This window comes from Myotis lucifugus, unplaced genomic scaffold (assembly GCF_000147115.1).
Source record: "Myotis lucifugus unplaced genomic scaffold, Myoluc2.0 scaffold_8025, whole genome shotgun sequence".
Lineage (NCBI taxonomy): Eukaryota > Metazoa > Chordata > Mammalia > Chiroptera > Vespertilionidae > Myotis > Myotis lucifugus.
Window position 1 is genome coordinate 1 of NW_005879073.1, and position 7,219 is coordinate 7,219.

At 60.0% G+C, this 7,219-nt stretch overlaps 3 non-coding genes across 3 annotated transcripts; all 3 read left to right on the plus strand.

The window, feature by feature from the left end:
* The first annotated feature begins 127 nt into the window (after nt 1–127).
* LOC111824819 lies at nt 128–246 on the plus strand. Its single transcript, XR_002827892.1, has one exon. It is a non-coding gene; the product is annotated as a 5S ribosomal RNA (ribosomal RNA).
* Nucleotides 247–3,377: 3,131 nt separating this feature from the next.
* On the plus strand, nt 3,378–3,496 carry LOC111824820. The gene has a single exon (XR_002827893.1). It is a non-coding gene; the product is annotated as a 5S ribosomal RNA (ribosomal RNA).
* A 3,230-nt stretch (nt 3,497–6,726) lies between these two features.
* On the plus strand, nt 6,727–6,845 carry LOC111824821. The gene has a single exon (XR_002827894.1). It is a non-coding gene; the product is annotated as a 5S ribosomal RNA (ribosomal RNA).
* The last annotated feature ends 374 nt before the right edge of the window (nt 6,846–7,219 follow it).

The window sequence follows — 7,219 nt, forward strand, 5'->3', positions numbered from 1 at the left end:
TCCCGCTAGCGGCGGGCGGGCAGAGGTGCGGGGGAGCTGAGCACCAGTCAGCCAGGGGGCCCAGGGCTCAGCGGGCCTGGAGGCCCGGCGCCGCGGGCTCTTGAGGCTCCCGGAGGCCGGCTCGAGCGTCTACGGCCATACCACCCTGAACGCGCCCGATCTCGTCTGATCTCGGAAGCTAAGCAGGGTCGGGCCTGGTTAGTACTTGGATGGGAGACCGCCTGGGAATACCGGGTGCTGTAGGCTTTTGATTGCCATTTTTTGAGCCCGCCCCATCCGCCCTTTGGCGGGGTGTGGGGGGAACCTCCCATCGCCCCCGCGGGGCTACTCTCACAACTGAACCCCCACCTCCCCTCGCCCAGCCTCGTCCGCCGTCAAAAATTAGGAAATGCCGTCTCGCGCCTAACAGACAGCAGCCCTGCGTTGCAGGGGCGTGTCTCTTCCATTCCCCCGCACCCGTGCAAGCCCCAAGCGCTCTGTGCTCTGCGGGGGCAACAGGGGACCCACAACCGGGGGAACCCATCGAACCCCCGGTGCTGCGGAGGGAGGTAGCTCCCCAAACTGCTAAGGGAACCCCGCGGTCCCCACCAAAGGCCCAGGCCGCCCGCCCCTCGCTTTGTGCCATCCCTCGGGGGGCTTCGTCCTACCCGGTGGCGGCGGACACCCCCTTCCGCATTTCAGGCAATCGCACCCCCAAAGGAAGGCGCCCTCCTGCATCTTTTCGAAGCTCAGGAGATGGGCTGGGCGGGCCAGAGACAGCTGATGGCTCTGCAAGAAGAGATCTGGTCCGGGCTGGGGCGGCTGGTGTGCGGAGTGGGGTGGCGGAGCACCAGGTCGGGGAGGGGGGGTGCGGGGACAGGGCTTTTTTATGTTTGTATTTTCCTTGCCCAAGCTCCGCCCCGTGGCCAAGGCAGGGCCCTGAGGTCCACTGGGACGCCCTCCCCCTTCCTGCCACTCTGCAACACTCCACCTCCCCACCCCCAAACACCCACCCTGAGCCCAGGAGAGCGGCTCGGCCACTCCCCTCCTCGCCTTGGCGGTGTTGAGGGTTTGGTGGGGGGACCCCTGGGCCTACTCTAGGATCCCCCACCCCCGGCCACCACGACCTCCACCCCCCAATCAGGGAAAGGGGTCTCCCGCCTGACAGAGGGCACCCCGGGATGGGAGGGATGTGTCTGTGACGCTAGTGGAAGAGGCTCCAGCGGGCTTGGCTCAGTGGACAGAGCGCAGGCCTGTGGATGGAAGGGTCTCCGGTTCCACTGGGGTCAAGGGCACTTACCTCCCTTGCAGGCTGGAACCCTGCCCCCTCGGGGGCGCCTGCCAGAGGCAACCAATCCAGGTGTCTCCCTCACATCCATGTTTCTCTCTGCCTCTCCCGGTTTTTTCCAGTCTCCCTAAAAGTCAAGGGAGAGATATCCTGGCCGAGGATTATGAGAAATAAATAGATAAATAAATAAATAAATAAATAGATAAGTTAATAAATTAATAAATAAATAAATAAATAAATACAGGTGGAACTGCTGAACACTCTCGGGGGAATCTGATATCTGGCTCTCCTTGGTCATCTTCATCCCGTGGGGACAGCGCCCTCTGTACCCACCCTCAACTCTAGGCCCACTCTGACTGCCGGTGGTCTGGTCTCTAGCCCCCGGACAAGGATTGGAAGAAGTTGTACTAGTCCAACTGAGTCTCCATGACCACCTGGGTGGAGCTCTGATAAGGCAACGCCTGGTGTCTGGGCCATTGGAAAATTGCCTGGGTCTCACCACAGTAGGAAAACCCACCATAAAGTCATTTTCCCTGATCAGGTGCACAGGGTTGTCTGAATAGACTTCTAGCCATGAAGGAATAAAATGAGCCCTCAACCCCTAGGATTTCCAGAGGGTACGGAAGCTTGGTCCCCAGCACTCACTTCCTCTTGTGCCCCCCATGACCTGAGGTAGGCACTTGAGAGACCCAGCAAACCACCCCTCCTGCAGTTTCTTTCGCTCCAGCACACACACACACACACACAGGCACGCACACACAGTGGCAAGGACTGATACGATGCCCTCAAGTGCTCCCGGTTGTGGCCTCCCTGGGATTGGCCAACGCTAGGCAGTCCTAAGTTACCTGAGGCTACACACTGCTCAAGGACAGCAGGCGTCAGAAGGGAGACCAGAGCCACTGTCTGCCTGTGTGAAACAGTTTTGTTGTAAGCTTTTCCAAAGACACAGCCCAAGGACATCTGGAGACCAGTGGAGAACATCCTGTTCTCTCCCAGGTCTCCAGTCAAGTGAGGTGATAGGGGCCTGTCTCAGGAATGTGGTGCCTGGTGACCAGAGTTCTAGCTTCTGTATTGTCCTGTCACTGAGGAAGTGACATCAAGTTTGCAAGGTTCCATTACCTGTATGTGTTCCTTTAAGCACACTTGCCCGGAAAGCCCTCTGGGCTTTTGACTGACACCCCCAGAAATACTCCAAGTTCCCCAACTCAGCTTTCTCCCACAGCTCCCCGTTCTTGCCACCAGGGGCCTAGCATTCAGGAGAGCCCAGTGAGACCTGTGTTGTCTGATTGGTTTAGTGTCCTGGCAAAGCCACTGTGTCCTCCTGGGCCTTCCCAGGGACCCTGCCGACACACGAGGGATGGTACAGGAAACAATCTTCTAGAGACCTGGACGGGTGTATATGACATCAAACCTGCCCCACCTGTGCACAGGCAGTGTGACCTGCGCCGGATGCAAAAACTCAGAGAGGGCCAGATGCCTAGACGGGGTGGGATGTGGCCTGGACTGCCACTCCCAACAGGCCTGGGCTTCAGCACTGTGATACTGGTAGAGTCACACCGCCCTGGGCCACCTCGCTAGGTCTCCACCTGTAAGAGGGAGAAATGGAGGAAACGAAGGGGTGACCACCCAGGCCATATCCCCTCCTAGGGTCTCCCAGGACACGGCGCATCAGACCTGGGGCTGGCTGTGGGCCTACATGGTGGGCGGCCTCCACCTCCCCTCCCCCTGGACCCTGCCTAGGCACATGCATATTTTTGGCCCCAGCTACGTGTTTAGCCATTGGATTCTCCCCAACAAAATGCTGCCATGGGGATGTGAAATGGAATCCCTAGCGGAGCCCAGTTGGGGAGGGCGCCCCCTTCCGGGCTCCCCGGGACATCGCACACCGCCCCCGGGAGCCGCTCTCCCGCGTCTCGCATCTCCTGGAAGCTCAGAAGGTGGATGAGAGGCAGCTGGTGGCTCAGCAGGGACAGATCTAGTCCCGGCTAGCGGGCGGGCGGGGCAGAGGGTGCGGGGAGCTGAGCACCAGGTCAGCCAGGGGGCCCAGGGCTCAGCGGGCCTGGAGGCCCGGCGCCGCGGGCTCTTGAGGCTCCCGGAGGCCGGCTCGAGCGTCTACGGCCATACCACCCTGAACGCGCCCGATCTCGTCTGATCTCGGAAGCTAAGCAGGGTCGGGCCTGGTTAGTACTTGGATGGGAGACCGCCTGGGAATACCGGGTGCTGTAGGCTTTTGATTGCCATTTTTTGAGCCCGCCCCATCCGCCCTTTGGCGGGGTGTGAGGGGAACCTCCCATCGCCCCCGCGGGGCTACTCTCACAACTGAACCCCCACCTCCCCTCGCCCAGCCTCGTCCGCCGTCAAAAATTAGGAAATGCCGTCTCGCGCCTAACAGACAGCAGCCCTGCGTTGCAGGGGCGTGTCTCTTCCATTCCCCCGCACCCGTGCAAGCCCCAAGCGCTCTGTGCTCTGCGGGGGCAACAGGGGACCCACAACCGGGGGAACCCATCGAACCCCCGGTGCTGCGGAGAGAGCTAGCTCCCCAAACTGCTAAGGGAACCCCGCGGTCCCCACCAAAGGCCCAGGCCGCCCGCCCCTCGCTTTGTGCCATCCCTCGGGGGGCTTCGTCCTACCCGGTGGCGGCGGACACCCCCTTCCGCATTTCAGGCAATCGCACCCCCAAAGGAAGGCGCCCTCCTGCATCTTTTCGAAGCTCAGGAGATGGGCTGGGCGGGCCAGAGACAGCTGATGGCTCTGCAAGAAGAGATCTGGTCCGGGCTGGGGCGGCTGGTGTGCGGAGTGGGGTGGCGGAGCACCAGGTCGGGGAGGGGGGGTGCGGGGACAGGGCTTTTTTATGTTTGTATTTTCCTTGCCCAAGCTCCGCCCCGTGGCCAAGGCAGGGCCCTGAGGTCCACTGGGACGCCCTCCCCCTTCCTGCCACTCTGCAACACTCCACCTCCCCACCCCCAAACACCCACCCTGAGCCCAGGAGAGCGGCTCGGCCACTCCCCTCCTCGCCTTGGCGGTGTTGAGGGTTTGGTGGGGGGACCCCTGGGCCTACTCTAGGATCCCCCACCCCCGGCCACCACGACCTCCACCCCCCAATCAGGGAAAGGGGTCTCCCGCCTGACAGAGGGCACCCCGGGATGGGAGGGATGTGTCTGTGACGCTAGTGGGAGAGGCTCCAGCGGGCTTGGCTCAGTGGACAGAGCGCAGGCCTGTGGATGGAAGGGTCTCCGGTTCCACTGGGGTCAAGGGCACTTACCTCCCTTGCAGGCTGGATCCCTGCCCCCTCGGTGGCGCCTGCCTGAGGCAACCAATCCAGGTGTCTCCCTCACATCCATGTTTCTCTCTGCCTCTCCCGGTTTGTTCCAGTCTCCCTAAAAGTCAAGGGAGAGATATCCTGGCCGAGGATTATGAGAAATAAATAGATAAATAAATAAATAAATAGGTAGATAGATAGATAGGTAAATAGATCAATAAATAAATAGATCAATAAATAAATAGATCAATAAATAAATCGATCAATCAATCAATCAATCAATAAATAAATACAGGTGGAACTGCTGAACACTCTCGGGGGAATCTGATATCTGGCTCTCCTTGGTCATCTTAATCCCGTGGGGACAGCGCCCTCTGTACCCACCCTCAACTCTAGGCCCACTCTGACTGCCGGTGGTCTGGTCTCTAGCCCCCGGACAAGGATTGGAAGAAGTTGTACGAGTCCAACTGAGTCTCCATGACCACCTGGGTGGAGCTCTGATAAGGCAACGCCTGGTGTCCGGGCCATTGGAAAATTGCCTGGGTCTCACCACAGTAGGAAAACCCACCATAAAGTCATTTTCCCTGATCAGGTGCACAGGGTTGTCTGAATAGACTTCTAGCCATGAAGGAATAAAATGAGCCCCCAACCCCTAGGATTTCCAGAGGGTACGGGAGCTTGGTCCCCAGCACTCACTTCCTCTTGTGCCCCCCATGACCTGAGGTAGGCACTTGAGAGACCCAGCAAACCACCCCTCCTGCAGTTTCTTTCGCTCCAGCACACACACACACACACACACACACACACACACACACACGCATACGCACACACACAGGCACGCACGCACAGTGGCAAGGACTGATATGATGCCCTCAAGTGCTCCCGGTTGTGGCCTCCCTGGGATTGGCCAACGCTAGGCAGTCCTAAGTTACCTGAGGCTACACACTGCTCAAGGACAGCAGGCGTCAGAAGGGAGACTAGAGCCACTGTCTGCCTGTGTGAAACAGTTTTGTTGTAAGCTTTTCCAAAGACACAGCCCAAGGACATCTGGAGACCAGTGGAGAACATCCTGCTCTCTCCCAGGTCGCCAGTCAAGTGAGGTGATAGGGGCCTGTCTTGGGAATGTGGTGCCTGGTGACCAGAGTTCTAGCTTCTGTATTGTCCTGTCACTGAGGAAGTGACATCAAGTTTGCAAGGTTCCATTACCTGTATGTGTTCCTTTAAGCACACTTGCCCGGAAAGCCCTCTGGGCTTTTGACTGACACCCCCAGAAATACTCCAAGTTCCCCAACTCAGCTTTCTCCCACAGCTCCCCGTTCTTGCCACCAGGGGCCTAGCAGTCAGGAGAGCCCAGTGAGACCTGTGTTGTCTGATTGGTTTAGTGTCCTGGCAAAGCCACTGTGTCCTCCTGGGCCTTCCCAGGGACCCTGCGGACACACGAGGGATGGTACAGGAAACAATCTTCTAGAGACCTGGACGGGTGTATATGACATCAAACCTGCCCCACCTGTGCACAGGCAGTGTGACCTGCGCCGGATGCAAAAACTCAGAGAGGGCCAGATCACTAGACGGGGTGGGATGTGGCCTGGACTGCCACTCCCAACAGGCCTGGGCTTCAGCACTGTGATACTGGTAGAGTCACACCGCCCTGGGCCACCTCGCTAGGTCTCCACCTGTAAGAGGGAGAAATGGAGGAAACGAAGGGGTGACCACCCAGGCCATATCCCCTCCTAGGGTCTCCCAGGACACGGCGCATCAGACCTGGGGCTGGCTGTGGGCCTACATGGTGGGCGGCCTCCACCTCCCCCTCCCCCCTGGACCCTGCCTAGGCACATGCATATTTTTGGTCCCAGCTACGTGTTTAGCCATTGGATTCTCCCCCAACCAAATGCTGCCATGGGGATGTGAAGTGGAATCCCCTAGCGGAGCCCAGTTGGGGAGGGCGCCCCTTCCGGGCTCCCCGGGACATCGCACACCGCCCCCGGGAGCCGCTCTCCCGCGTCTCGCATCTCCTGGAAGCTCAGAAGGTGGATGAGAGGCAGCTGGTGGCTCAGCAGGGACAGATCTAGTCCCGGCTAGCGGGCGGGCGGGGCAGAGGGTGCGGGGAGCTGAGCACCAGGTCAGCCAGGGGGCCCAGGGCTCAGCGGGCCTGGAGGCCCGGCGCCGCGGGCTCTTGAGGCTCCCGGAGGCCGGCTCGAGCGTCTACGGCCATACCACCCTGAACGCGCCCGATCTCGTCTGATCTCGGAAGCTAAGCAGGGTCGGGCCTGGTTAGTACTTGGATGGGAGACCGCCTGGGAATACCGGGTGCTGTAGGCTTTTGATTGCCATTTTTTGAGCCCGCCCCATCCGCCCTTTGGCGGGGTGTGGGGGAACCTCCCATCGCCCCCGCGGGGTTACTCTTCACACTTGAACCCCCCACCTTCCCCTCGCCCAGCCTCGTCGGCCGGCAAAAAAATTAGGAAATGGCCGTCCTCGCCGCCCTAAAAAAAACAGCAGGCCCTTGCGTTTGCAGGGGGGGGGGTCTTCTTTCCATTTCCTCCCGCACCCCGGGAAACCCCCCAGGGCTTTTTGGTGCTTGGGGGGGCGAAAAAGGGGGACCCCCCAACAGGGGGAAAACCCTCGAAACCCCCCCGGGGTTGTGGGAGGGAGGGGAGGCTCCTCCCAACAGTTTAGAGGGAAACACCCGCGCG